Below are 15,426 nucleotides of genomic sequence, written 5' to 3' on the forward strand. Positions count from 1 at the left end.
TGGGGACTGGGATGGCCATTCCAGAAAAGTTGTTCCTCTGCATGAATGCCTGAGTAGATTTGGAGCGGTGTTTTGGATCATTGTCTTGCTGAAAGATCCATCCCCTGCGTAACTTCAACTTTCACTGATTTCATGAACATTATTGTCAAGAATCTGCAGATGCTAAGAGGAATCCATGCGTCCCTCAACTTTAACAAGATTCTCGGTGCCAGCATTGGCCACACAGCCCCAAAATGATGGAACCTCCACCAAAATTTACTGTGGGTAGCAAGTGTTTTTCTTGGAATGCTGTGTTTTTTGGCCGCCATGCATAACGCCTTTTTGTATGACCAAACAACTCAATCTTGGTTTCATTAGTCCACATGACCTTCTTCCAAAAAGAAATTGGCTTCTCCAAATGTGCTTTTGCATACCTCAGCCGACTCTGTTTGTGGCGTGCTTGCAGAAACGGCTTTTTTGGCATCACTCTTCCATACAGCTTCTCCTTGTGCAAGTGCGTTGTATAGTTGACCGATGCACAGTGACACCATCTGCAGCAAGTTGATGCTGCAGCTCTCTGGAGGTGGTCTGAGGATTGTCCTTGACTTATCTCACCATTCTTCTCTGCCTTTCTGATGTTTTTCTTGGCCTGCCACTTCTGGCCTTAGCAAGAACTGTACCTGTGTTCTTCCGTTTCCTTACTATGTTCCTCACAGTGGAAATTGACAGGTTAAATCTCTGAGACAGCTTTTTGTATCCTACCCCGGAACAACTATGTTGAATAATCTTTGTCTTCAGATCATTAGACAGTTGTTTTGAGGAGCCCATGATGCCACTCTTCAGAGGAGATTCAAACAGGAGAGCAACTTGCAAGTGGCCACTTTAAGTAGCTTTTCTCATGATTGCATGCACCTGGCTATGAAGTTCAAAACTCAATGAGGTTAGAAAGCCAAAAAAAGTGCTTTACTAAGTCAGTAAAAAGTAGGTAGGAGTATTTAAAACAAGAAAATGATAAGGGTGCCCCATACTTATGCACCTGTCAAATTTTGTTTGAATGCAGATTGCACATTTTCTGTTAGTACAATAAACCTCATTTCAAGGCAGAAATATTACTGTGTCCAACAGTTATTAGATATATGAAACTGAAATGGCTGTTGCAAAAAAAAAAAAAATTTTTTATAAAACATTACGTTAAGATTAATAGGGGTGCCCAAACGTTTTCATATAACTGTAGTTGTATTAGTGCCGGATTGCGCCTGATGGCCAGACGTTTCATCCGTTTTTTTTCTGGATCCGTCCAAATAGTCATTTCCGTCGGACGGAGGAAACGTCCAGAGCAACTTTTTTTTGTCCGGCGAAAAAAGCGCACAGTGACGGAACCGGCCAAAAACGCGTGAAACGGAGGTGTGAAACAATGAATCCGGCCTTCAGATCCGGTTTTTCAATGCATTTTCCATTCAAATCATGCAGATTTTACGTTTTCTCTCCATTGCATGAGTTTTTTCACTATTTGCAACGGATCAGTTTTTTAAAGCATTAGCCGGATTCTGCTTGAAACCAAAAACCTGATGTGTGAAAGTAGCCTAAGGATGCGTTCACACTGCTCCATGCACAGCCTGACCGGCAGCTTGGTTGGTCCTGTAATGACCTTACGCAGGTGGACCGAATAGTATGTGATGGCGCTTTCCATGGGCACAGGCTGCAGTTGTCAGCAGCATAGGGATGTGCTGCAGAGAGCGATGATCTGGGTGCAAACCAAATGATTTTTGCACCCCACAAATGAGTATTTGCTTATTCTTCGGCTGATTGTGCCGTGTGAATGCCTCTAAATTTGCCCCAGCATGTAGGTCCGCTAATGACCTCCTGTATAGAAGAGAATCTGTCCTCGCGATAAATCTTATTTCGGATTGTTAGGTCAGTTTTCAGTATTTTGCTCCACCTGTGTCCATTTCACAAGGACTGTAGAGGAGATAGTCAACACCCCTGACCCTAGGGTTTCCAAAAGGCTTTACTATTGATGAAAACTACATTGGTCAAACCTGGTGGATGTCAATTTCTATGGAGCTTTGGGTCTTTTTTTCTTTTTGCTAAATATGTGTTTTGGGCAGAGCATAGTTCTTACGTTTAGGTTTTGTCACAAATCTTGCACCATTTGTCTTCTACAGCAATCTTGGTTTTGCTTTCTGTAAGAAGTATGGAAACAGGCAAATGCAAATGGAGCAATATTGGTAATGAAAACCCATAGCACATATGTATCCAATACCGTATGTGCAATTTATGAAAAATAAGCCTAAGGGCATGCGCCCACGATCCGGAACTGGCAGCACATGATCGCTGCATCCAAAGGTCTGCCATCTATTGAACACAGGTGACTCCGCATGTGTTAATTGAACGGTGGGGATTCACCATGTCCAATACATTGTACGGGGGAAATTTCTCTTGTGGAGACTCGAGTCTCCACAAGAAAAATTGAAATGCTGTGGTCTGCGGTCTCCGCGAGGGTCAGTGCACCTATAATGGGCATCGAGTTTCTTGAAATCCCATCTGCTAGGCTGTAACATCTGGCCGCTGTACAAGTGCACAGTGTCCAACTTGCAAAGTTTACTGATTGTGGGCAACCTCTTGTGTTCTGATTTTTAGTGTGGACAATGACAATGCATTGCCACACTGAGTGTACACTAGTACTACTTGAAAGATGCAGGTTAGAACTGTGCTGTTTTACTGCAAGTCGAGATATGTGCCCTCGATCAGGAATACATAGGAATAAATAGCCTCACCAAAACCTTGTCAAATGCACTAGCAGGATGCAGCAGGCCCCCATGGATAAAGGCAGGGGCAGCACAGGTGCAAACTACTGATGGAAACAGCCACCCACTCACCTGGCAAATTATGGAGGGGGTGGCTGCCAAGTAGCAAAAATGCACACAAATAGGGCTTGCATAAAACGCCAGTCACACTGGTAAGTTTGCATGTTTTTTGTGCATTTTTGCTTACTCCATAATTTGCCAGGTGAGTGGGTGGTTGTTTTCTATCAGTAGTTTGCATCCTGCTAGTGCATTTGTCATTTGACAAGGATTTGATGAGGCTATTTTCCTATGGAATGTTTCTCAATCAGGAATAGCAGCGTTTTTGGACACAGCGTCATTTTGCTCCGTTTTAATTATGCAGTTGAATCTGCAAGTGTTAAGTGAACCATGCGGATTTACCTCGTCTAATGAATTGTCATGGGTGAAACTATGCAGCAGTGACTAGGGTCTCCTCTGCAGAACTAACATGCGGCAGAACTTAACCTGCACTGCCGGGGAGTTTATGCATGAAATAGAAGCACATTGGGCATGGGATTTCTATAAATCTCACAGGCGCGCTGCACCCAAAACGCTGCTGTTCCGGATCGTGGCTGTGAGTTTTAACTACACAATACATGTGAGTTTTCTTTTGGAGGAAAGTTGGGAAATCCTTCAGGCATATGACGCGCTGATGCACGGTGTAAGCAGAGCTAAGCTTTCATTTGTACTTCTCTGGACACTGTGCTTGTTTGTTCAGCTTTCCCTTTTTGTCATTTTGAAATACTTTTTCCATGTTGAGTTATGGAAGGCTCCAATAGTCCATGTGGTAGTGGAATAACCCTCCTTTCTGTACAGACAGTGGGTCCAATATGTCAGTGCTGTCTAATTGGACTAGACAATCTTAACCCCTGCCCTAAATCCACCATAGATATGGAGGGTGAGGAGTTCTGCAAAGCGCTGAAGATGTATGGTGTGCTGCCTTATCATGTCATGGTGGATACCCTGGTGAGAATGGGGCGCTGTCAAAACTGACTTCAGAAGAGTCCAAAAATATCAGTGGTGAATGCTTTTTAATTATTTTGGAGCATTTGAGACTGTCTAGTCTATTTTCACCATCTGTTAGATGGTTTATTTTGTGCTGCATGTTAAACTGTTTTTCTGGTAAATGTAGCTTGGTAATTATCTCACACTGACTTGTTTCATGTCCCTCAGCCTGGTCCTGCAGCAAGTTCTACCAATGTTGGCGCCTCTGGCCGCTCCCCAAGTAAAGCCGTTTCACCAAGAGCAGCAGGATCTACTGTGAGACAGAGGTAGGAAACAGATTGGTGCATGCTATTCTCACAATGGAAAGTGGTGTTTTTCCTTAACATATACTTTATTTACTAATCTCTATGGGCAAACTGCTGGAATACCTGATCATGTCGATACCTTAACCCCTTAGTGACAGAGCCAATTTGGTACTTAAAGGGAACCTGTCACCCCGTTTTTTGAGATTGAGCTATAAATACTGTTAAATAGGGCCTGTGCTGTGCGTTACTATAGTGTATGTAGTGTACCCTGATTCCCCATGTATGCCGAGAAATACATTACCAAAGTCGGCGTTTTCGCCTGTCAATCAGGCTGGTCTGGTCAGGTGGGCGTGTTCACAGCGTTCTTTTCTTCCCCAGGTTTCCGTTGGTGGCGTAGTGGTGTGCGCATGTCCAAGGTCCGGATTCCCTGTGCCCACGTGAAGACACAGCGCGCGATCTGCGCTGTCATTCCTTTCATCGGTGCGGGCGGCCATCTTCCTGGGGCCGCGCGTGCGCAGATGTAGTGCTCTGCTGCACGGGGCTTCAGGAAAATGGCCGCGGGATGCCGCGCGTGCGCAGAAGAGATCGCGGCGGCCATTTTCCCAAAGCCGAGTTTGCATCTCGGCTTTGGGAAAATGGCCGCCGCGATCTCTTCTGCGCACGCGCGGCATCCCGCGGCCATTTTCCTGAAGCCCCGTGCAGCAGAGCACTACATCTGCGCACGCGCGGCCCCAGGAAGGTGGCCGCCCGCACCGATGAAAGGAATGACAGCGCAGATCGCGCGCTGTGTCTTCACGTGGGCACAGGGAATCCGGACCTTGGACATGCGCACACCACTACGCCACCAACGGAAACCTGGGGAAGAAAAGAACGCTGTGAACACGCCCACCTGACCAGACCAGCCTGATTGACAGGCGAAAACGCCGACTTTGGTAATGTATTTCTCGGCATACATGGGGAATCAGGGTACACTACATACACTATAGTAACGCACAGCACAGGCCCTATTTAACAGTATTTATAGCTCAATCTCAAAAAACGGGGTGACAGGTTCCCTTTAATGACCGAACCAAATGTTACAATTTTTCTGACCACTGTCACTTTATGAGGTTACAACTCTGGAACGCTTCAACGGATCCCGCTGATTCTGAGATTGTTTTTTCGTGACATATTGTACTTCATGTTAGTGGTAACATTTCTTCGACATTATTTATGAACAAAACAGAAATATGGCGAAAATTTTGCAATTTTCAAACTTTGTATTTTTATGCCCTTAAATCAGAGAGATATGTCACGAAAAATAGTTAATAAATAACATTTCCCACATGTCTACTTTACATCAGCACAATTTTGGAACCAAAATTTTTGTTTTGTTAGGGAGTTATAAGGGTTAAAAGTTGACCAGCAATTTCTCATTTTTACAACACCATTTTTTTTAGGGACCACATCACATTTGAAGTCATTTTTAGGGGTCTATATGATAGAAAATACCCATTCTAAAAACTACACCCCTCAAGGTTCTCAAAACCACATTCAAGAAGTTTATTAACCCTTTACGTGCTTCACAGGAACTGAAACAATGTGGAAGGAAAAAATGAACATTTAACTTTTTTTTTCACGTGTAAAAACAGAAATGTAACCATAAATTTTGTTATGCAATTTCTCCTGAATACGCCAATACCCCATATGTGGGGGTAAACCACTTTATGGGCGCACCGCAGAACTTGGAAGTGACGGAGCGCCGTTTGACTTTTTCAATGCAGAATTGGCTGGAATTGAGATCGGACGCCATGTCACGTTTAGAGAGCCCCTGATGTGCCTAAACAGTGGAAACTCCCCACAAGTGACACCATTTTGGAAACTAGACCCCTTAAGGAACTTATCTAGATGTGTGGTGAGCACTTTGAACCCCCAAGTGCTTAACAGAAATTTATAACGTAGAGCCGTGAAAATAAAAAATCGCATTTGTTTACACAAAAATGATCTTTTCGCCCACAAATTCTTATTTTCACAAGGGTAACAGGAGAAATTAGACCACAAAAGTTGTTGTGCGATTTCTCCTGAATACGTCGATACCCCATATGTGAGGATAAACCACTGTTTGGGCGCACCGCAGAGCTTGGAAGAGAAGGAGTGCCGTTTTACTTTTTCAATGTAGAATTGGCTGGAATTGAGATTGGACGCCATGTCGCATTTGGAGTGCCCCTGATGTGCTTAAACAGTGGAAACCCCACACAAGTGACCCCATTTTGGAAACTAGACCCCCCATGGAACTTATCTAGATGTGTGGTGAGAACTTTGAATGTCCAAGTGCTTCACAGACGTTTATAATGCAGAGTCGTGAAAATAAAAAATAATTTTTTTTTCAACTAAAGATTTTTTTTAGCCCCCAAGTTTTTATTTTCGCAAGGGTAACAAGAGAAATTGGACCCCAAAAGTTGTTGTCCAATTTGTCCTGAGTATGCTGGTACCCCATATGTGGGGGTAAACCACTGTTTGGGCACACGGCAGAGCTCGGAAGGAAGGAGCGCCGTTTTGGAATGCAGTCTTTCATAGAATGGTCTGCGGGCGTTATGTTGCGTTGGCAGAGCCCCGATGTACCTAAACAGTAGAAACCCTCCACAAGTGACCCCATTTTGGAAACTAGACCCCCCAAGGAACTTATCTAGATGTGTGGTGAGAACTTTGAATGCCCAAGTGCTTCACAGAAGTTTAGAATGCAGAGTCGTGAAAATAAAAAATATTTTTTTTTCCACAAAAAAGATATTGTAGCCCCCAAGTTTTTATTTTCACAAGGGTAACAGGAGAAATTGGACCCCAAAAGTTGTTCAATTTATCCCGAGTACGCTGATGCCCCATATGTGGGGGTAAACCACTGTTTGGGCGCACGGCAGAGCTCAGAAGGAAGGGAGCACCATTTGACTTTTTGAGCGCAAAATTGGCTGTCGTGTTTGGAGACCCCCTGATGTACCTAAACAGTGGAAACCTCCCAATTCTAGCTCCGACCCTAACCCCAACACACCCCTAACCCTAATCCCAACCCGATCCATAATCCTAATCACTAACCCTAACGATAATCACAACCCTTACCCCAAAACAACCCTTAAGTCAACCCTAACCATAACCCTAATCAAAACCCAAAATCCAACACACCCCTAATCCTAATCTCAACCCTAACCTCAAACCTAACCCTAATCCCAATACACCCCTAATCACAACCCTAACATTAACCCTAATCCCAAACCTAACCCTAATGCCAACCCTAACCCTAATACCAACCCTAATCCTAACCCTAATCCCAACTCTAGCCCTAACTTTAGCCCAAAACTCTAGCCCTAACTCTAACCCTAAATTTAGCCCCAACCCTAGCCCTAAGGCTTTCACACTTGCGTCATTTGGCATCCGTCGCAATCCGTCGTTTTGGACAAAAAACGGATCCTGCAAATGTGCCCACAGGATGCGTTTTTTGCCCATAGACTTGTATTGCCGACGGATCGCGACGGATGGCCACACGTCGCGTCCTTTGTGCACTGGATCAGTTGTGTTTTGGCGGACTGTCGGCACAAAAAAAGTTCAATGTAACATTTTTTTGTACGTCGCGCCCGCCATTTCTGACCGCGCATGCGTGGCCGTAACTCCGCCCCATCCTCCCCAGGACATAGATTGGGCAGCGGATGCATTGAAAATTTACATCCGCTGCCCACGTTGTGCACAATTTTCACAAAGTGCGTCGGTATGTCGGGCCGACGCATTGCGACGGCCCCGTACCGACGTAAGTGTGAAAAAACCCTAACCCTAAATTTAGCCCCAACCCTAGCCCTAACCCTAATTTTAGCCCCAACTGCTCTTCTCCTGCCGGCCGACAGATGGCGGGCGCACTGCGCATGCGCCCGCCATTTTCTTTCCCCATGAAGACGCCGGCGGGCAGGAGAGGACGCAGGAGGACCTAGGGACACCGGTAAGTATGATAGGGTCCCCGAATCCCCCTATTTCTCTGTCCTCTGATGTGCGATCACATCAGAAAACAGAATTACACATTGATTTTTTATTATTTTTTTTTTGCGATCGCCGGTAAACAGTTAATTCCTGGCGATCGCAAAACAGGGGTCGGTAAAAAAAAATAGCCGAGACCCCAAAGAGCCTCCCGGTGCCGCCGGTGGGCGCACTGCGCATGCGCCCGCCATTTTTTTGCCGGAAAAAGATGTCGGCGCCCATCAGGAGACACGAGGAGCACCGGGGGAGACAGGTGAGTATCGGGGGGCTACCTGGGACCCCTTTTCTCTGTCCTCTGATGTGCGATCGCATCAGAGGACAGAGAAATTAAAAATGAAATCGCGTTCTTTTTTTTTTGTTTTTTTTGCGATCGCCGGTAAACGGTTAATTACCGGTGATCGCAAAAGTGGGGTCGGTAAAAAAAAACCCCGAATCATGTTCTCCTGGGTCTCGGCTACCCCCGGCAGCCGAGACCCCGGAGAAAATCGGAATCTGGGGGGCGCTATTTACTTTTTCCACAGCGCCTTTAATTAACGGCGCTGTGGTTTAAGTACCCTTAACTGCCGCCGTTAAGGGGTTAAAGGGACTCTGTCAGTATAGAGTGACTGTTGAAACAAAGTCTCTCTGCTCGGTGCAGCTTGGCGCTGCCCATCATTTATATACACCTTCCCACCTGCTTTGTTTCACTCTATTCTCCCACCCCCACACCCCCTTTCTTTGATTGACAGCTTCAGCTTCATGGAGCCAGCGAGGGGTGCAGATAGATGGAAACCATGCAGGTGGGAAGGTGTATTTAACTGATTGTCCCCGCCATGAAGCACTGCAGTGTAGGGAAACATTCTGATGGTGCCATAATGCGCTAGAGAGTACTCGGCTCACATACATCTTCTGCAGTTTTGGTCATGTGCAGTGCGTCTCAAGCTGGGAAGCGTACACCCAGCTTCATAGGTGCAATGACATGCCTGAAAAAATCCAAGTGCATGTGCAAGGTTTGCAGATAGCTGGCAAAGAATCATGTTGCCACTCCAGCAGGGGCGTGATAAAATGCAAAGAGGGCTGACTAGTCTGGGGAAAAGAATACACCATGGACTAGTCAAAGGATTAATTTGCATAAGCAACACAGCTTAAAGGGAACCTGTCACCCCGAAAATCGCGGGTGAGGTAAGCCCACCGGCATCAGGGGCTTATCTACAGCATTCTGTAATGCTGTAGATAAGCCCCCGATGTTACCTCTTTCAGGTAACATCGGGGGTTTATCTACAGCATTACAGAATGCTGTACATAAGCCCCTGATGCCGGTGGGCTTGCTTCACCCGCGGTTTTCGGGGTGACAGGTTCCCTTTAAAAATGCTTCTTTTTTTCAACAGGTGTTCAGGTGACTAACAGAATAATGGACTGTTTAGGCTGAGAATTTAAAAATAAATACACAAATGATGATGTATTGTAGGGCATAGGAGTTTTGACATGTTGCCTATAACCTGCCGGTTAACCCCATATCTATAGGTTAATAGCATTTTTAGGTGATGGGTTCCATTTAAAATATGTATTTTACATTTATTTTAATCCCTAATATTATAGGAAAACTACAAGTAGTGGAACAAGAAGCTCAGGGCGGACCACATCTGCTGGTACCGGGGGCATGTGGAGATTCTACACTGAAGACTCCCCAGGTCTTAAAGTGTAAGTTGTTTTTTTGTTTGCTGAAATGAGTTGCAAGTTGTCGACTGGTGTGCAAGCTTTACAAATGAAACAGTTATAGGGGTTGTCCCACAAACTCTTAAATCAATAGATCTTGTAATAAATATACAGTAAGTTCCACAATTGTATGATTAAAAAAATGTTCCTGTGACAAGATAATATTACGAATAAGGGTGCGTTAATAAATCTTATAAATCTGCCCTATTATGAACTGTTTAGAAATAACCTGGTTAGGGAAAGAAGGAAAAAAAGGAGACAAGTGCGGCGCTTCCTCTGAGCGTAATGCATTTTTAACAACAGTAAAATTCTTTTAGTTGTGGTTATGCTCACCTTTAATTGGTAAGAGATTCACGTTGAGATTCTCAAGGAATCAATTCTTTAGGCAACTCTTCGCCGTGTCTTGTATAATCCAATAAGGGGTGTAGCTCGCTTTGGAGATCTGTTTTGATCCTGCTTCGGATCCACATAGGTGGTGAATTCAAAGGGAAAGTAAACTCCAAGCAAAATGTGGCGCTAAGCACCTTAGGATTTTTTGAATGCATCCACTTCCAGTGACAAATGTTAATAAAAATTCATTTGTTTTCTCAAAACAAAAAAAGTAAATAAAATATATATATATATATATATATATATATATATATATATATATATATATATATATATATATATATATATATATATATATATATATATATATATATATATATATATACACACACTGTGTGTATATACACTGTGTGTGTATGTGTGTGTGTATGTATATATATATATATACACACACACACACACACACACACACACACACACACACACACACACACACACGCTTGAGAAAGGCTCATTCAGAGCTGAAACGTCACACGGAGATGTGGGTTAAAATATATATATATATATATATATATATATATATATATATAATGTGTGTATATACTGTATGTATCAAAACTATGAATTAACACATGTGGAATTATATACTCAACAAAAAAGCGTGAAACAACTGAAAATATGTCTTATATTCTAGGTTCTCCAAAGTAGCCACCTTTTGCTTTGATAACTGCTTTGTGTGCATTCTCTTGATGAGCTTCAAGAGTTAGTCAACGGGAATGGTTTTCACTTCACTTCACAGGTGTGCCCTGTCAGGTTTAAGTGGGATTCTTGCCTTATAAATGGTGTTGGGACCATGAGTTGTGTTGAGCAAAAGGCTGGTTGATACACAGCTGATAGTCCTACTGAATAGACTGTTAGAATTTGTATTATGGCTTGAAAAAAGCAGCTAAGTAAAGAAAAACGAGTGGCCATCATTACTGTAAGAAATGAAGGTCAGTCAGTCCGAAAAATTGGGAAAACTTTGAAAGTGTCCCCAAGTGCGGTGGCAAAAACCATCAAGCGCTACAAAGAAACTGGCTCACATGAGCACTGTCCCAGGAAAGGAAGATCAAGAGTCACCTCTGCTTCTGAGGATAAGTTTATCTGAGTCACCAGCCTCAGAAATCGCAGGTTAACAGCAGCTCAGATTAGAGACCAGGTCAATGCCACACAGAGTTCTAGCAGCAGACACATCTCTACAACAACTGTTAAGAGGAGACTTTGTGCAGCAGGCCTTCATGGTAAAATAGCTGCTAAGAAATCACTGCTAAGGACAGGCAACAAGCAGAAGAGACTTGTTTGGGCTAAAGAACACAAGGAATGGACATTAGATCAGTGGGAATCTGTGCTTTGGTCTGATGAGTCCAAATTTGAGATCTTTGGTTCCAACCACCTTGTCTTTGTGCGATGCAGAAAAGGTGAGCGGATGGACTTAACATGCCTGGTTCCCACCGTGAAGGATGGAGGAGGAGGTATGATGGTGTGGGGGTGCTTTGCTGGTGACACTGTTGGGGATTTATTCAAAATTGAAGGCATTCTGAACCAGCATGGCTACCACAGCATCTTGCAGCAGCATGCTATTCCATCCGATTTGCGTTTAGTTGGACCATCATTTATTTTTCTGCAGGACAATGACCCCAAACACACCTCCAGGCTATGTAAGGGATATTTGACCAAGAAGGAGAGTGATGGGATGCTACGCCAGATGACATGGAATACTGTGTCCAGTTTTGGGCACCGGCGCTCAGGAAGGATATAATGGAACTAGAGAGAGTACAAAGGAGGGCAACAAAATTAATAAAGGGGATGGGAGAACTACAATACCCAGATAGATTAGCGAAATTAGGATTATTTAGTCTAGAAAAAAGACGACTGAGGGGCGATCTAATAACCATGTATAAGGATATAAGGGGACAATACATATATCTCGCTGAGGATCTGTTTATACCAAGGAAGGTGACTGGCACAAGGGGGCATTCTTTGTGTCTGGAGGAGAGAAGGTTTTTCCACCAACATAGAAGAGGATTCTTTACTGTTAGGGCAGTGGAAATCTGGAATTGCTTGCCTGAGGAGGTGGTGATGGCAAACTCAGTCGAGGGGTTCAAGAGAGGCCTGGATGTCTTCCTGGAGCATAACAATATTGTAGGTGGCAGATGAGGTTTAACAATGATAAATGTAAGGTTATACACATGGGAAGAAAGAATCAATATCACCATTACACACTGAATGGGAAACCACTGGGTAAATCTGACAGGGAGAAGGACTTGGGGATCCTAGTTAATGATCAACTTACCTGGAGCAGCCAGTGCCAGGCAGCAGCTGCCAAGGCAAACAGGATCATGGGGTGCATTAAAAGAGGTCTGGATACACATGATGAGAGCATTATACTGCCTCTGTACAAATCCCTAGTTAGACCGCACATGGAGTACTGTGTTTTGTTACCCAGTTTTGGGCACCGGTGCTCAGGAAGGATATAAGGGGATGGGAGAACTACAATACCCAGATAGATTAGCGAAATTAGGATTATGTAGTCTAGAAAAAAGACGACTGAGGGGCGATCTAATAACCATGTATAAGTATATAAGGGGACAATACAAATATCTCGCTGAGGATTTTTTACTGTTAGGGCAGTGAGAATCTGGAATTGCTTGCCTGAGGAAGTGGTGATGGCGAACTCAGTCGAGGGGTTCAAGAGAGGCCTGGATGTCTTCCTGGAGCAGAACAATATTGTATCATACAATTATTAGGTTCCGTAGAAGGACGTAGATCTGGGGATTTATTATGATGGAATATAGGCTGAACTGGATGGACATATGTCTTTTTTCGGCCTAACTATGTTACTATGTTACCTGGCCTCCACAGTCACCAGACCTGAACCCAATCGAGATGGTTTGGGTGAGCTGGACCTCAGTGAAGGCAAAAGAGCCAACAAGTGCTAAGCATCTCTGGAAACTCCTTCAAGATTGTTGGAAGACCATTCCCGCTGACTACCTCTTGAAGCTCATCAAGAGAATGCCAAGAGTGTGCAAAGCAGTCATCAAAGCAAAAGGTGGCTACTTTGAAGAACCTAGAATATACGACATATTTTCAGTTGTTTCACACTTTTTTGTTAAGTATATAATTCCACATGTGTTAATTCATAGTTTTGATGCCTTCAGTGTGAATGTACAATTTTTTTCCCTTCACCGTGACAGCACCATACGTGAGAGATGGCATCCGACTCCAGGAACAGGAAACCTGCAGCAGAGATAAAAGAATGGGGCGGCACCTCTCTCCTCAGTTTAGGTTTCCTGTTCCTGCAGGTGGATGTGGATGCGGCAGAGCTCTTACCTCCGGAGGGATCTCCCTCTGATGATTACCAGTCCGGAGGCTGAGGTTCGCGGTGATCCCGATCGCTGCAGCGTCGCTGGAGAGCTGTCACACAGACAGCTCTCCAGCGACCAACGATCCCGAAGTCCCCGAAGGGCCACACTTAGTAACCCGATGTTTACCCTGGTTACCAGCGTAAACGTCAAGAAAAGAAAAAAAACACTGCATACTTACATTCCGTGTCTGTCCCCCGGCGCTGTGCTTCTATGCACTGACAGTGAGCGCCAGCCGGAAAGCACAGCGGTGACGTCACCGCTGTAATCTGCTTTACGGCTGGCCGGCGCTTACACAGTGCAGAGAAGCACAGCGCCGGGGGACAGATACGGAATGTAAGTATGTAGTGTTTGGTTTTTTTTACGTTTACGCTGGTAACCAGGGTAAACATCGGGTTACTAAGCGCGGCCCTGCGCTTAGTAACCCAATGTTTACCCTGGTTACCAGTGAAGACATCGCTGAATCGGCGTCACACACGCCGATTCAGCGATGTCTGCGGGAGTCCAGCGACAAAATAAAGTTCTGGACTTTCTGCGCCGACCAACGATGGCACAGCAGGATCCTGATCGCTGCTGCCTGTCAAACTCAATGATATCGCAAGCCAGGACGCTGCAACGTCACGGATCGCTAGCGATATCGTTCAGTGTGACGGTACCTTAAGGTTCAAGTTCTCCAGCCCCCCGCCAAATCGCATAATAACCACCCGGGTGGCCGAAAAAAAATCAGGCCACATTAGAGAGGTTCATCTCCTCATGCAAAAAGAGGTTCTAATAAGAGTACCCCACCAGGAGATAGGGAATGGGTTCTACAGCACCTTGTTCCTAACACCAAAACCAGACGGCTCGCTGAGGGCAATATTCAACTTGAAGGCACTAAACTATTATATTCAAGTGGAGAGTTTCAAAACGGAGACTCTAAGAACGGCAATAAAAGTACTCGACCCAAACTGTTACATGGCAGTAATATATCTAACAGATGCTTACTACCATGTGCCAATTGCTGGCCAACACCAACAATATCTGAGATTAGTGATAAACATCGCCAAAACTCCCCACCCACCTACAATACCAATGTCTTCCCTTTGGGGTAGCTATAGCTCCCCGTATATTTAGAAAAATTATTGCCAAAGTAGCGTCTTTCATCAGAAAAGAAGACCTAATGCTGGTACCCTATTTGGGCGATTTTCTGGTAATAGCAAACAGAGAAAATTGCGAAAAAACAGTTGCAAGAGTAGTGGAGATACTAACCAAATTGGGCTGGATTATAAATCTAAAGGAATCAAGACTAATCCCAACTCAAACTCAAGAATTCCTCGGGATCCTGTTGGATTCAGTCAAACAGGAGTGTGTCCTCCCACAGAGGAAAATTCAAGCTATTCAACAGAAAATACAACTGTTCCAGCTACGACGGGCCATTTCACTACGGGAAGCAATGTCGCTTTTTTTTTTTTTTTTAAATTCGTTTATTAACCATAACGTTAAAAGAACAACAACATAATACACAAATTTATACTCCTTAGTATTACATACAATATTAAGTACGTACAATGTATACATAACTGAGTATCATAGTGTGTGTCCAACATATCTGTTACTCCACTGAAACCGTACATATCTGACGTGGAGTCATGAAAAATTTACAGTTATTAAATCTTAACTATAACTGTATCTTACTAACTACTTTCTGCCGCCTAACAATAAACCTACGTCCCTTTCTGCATGATACCTAGAAAGAATTGACACTTTGCACTAGTATAAATAACCATGAGTTATAAAGTGAGGTGAGAGGAGTTCCAGCCGCTCCAAATCTTCTCAAATTTACCCGGGCATCCTCTATTTTGATACAGTGTGCGTTCGTATGGGATAATCGAATTTACTAATTCAACCCAGGCTCTGAGTGAGGGACACGAACCCCCCATCCACCGCATTGCCACCACCTTCCTTGCCATGAAA

The 15,426-nt window shown here is 44.2% G+C and overlaps 1 long non-coding RNA gene across 1 annotated transcript in view; it reads left to right on the top strand.

Annotated features, from left to right (window-relative positions):
• The window catches only part of LOC138642342 (uncharacterized), an 84,625-nt gene that overhangs the window by 33,645 nt on the left and 35,554 nt on the right, over nt 1-15,426 (top strand). The window contains exon 2 of the long non-coding RNA XR_011314026.1: nt 3,978-4,075. This is a non-coding gene — a long non-coding RNA (uncharacterized lncRNA). The remainder of the gene's footprint in view (nt 1-3,977; nt 4,076-15,426) is intronic.

Source organism: Ranitomeya imitator, chromosome 6 (genome assembly GCF_032444005.1).
Source record: "Ranitomeya imitator isolate aRanImi1 chromosome 6, aRanImi1.pri, whole genome shotgun sequence".
Classification (NCBI taxonomy): domain Eukaryota; kingdom Metazoa; phylum Chordata; class Amphibia; order Anura; family Dendrobatidae; genus Ranitomeya; species Ranitomeya imitator.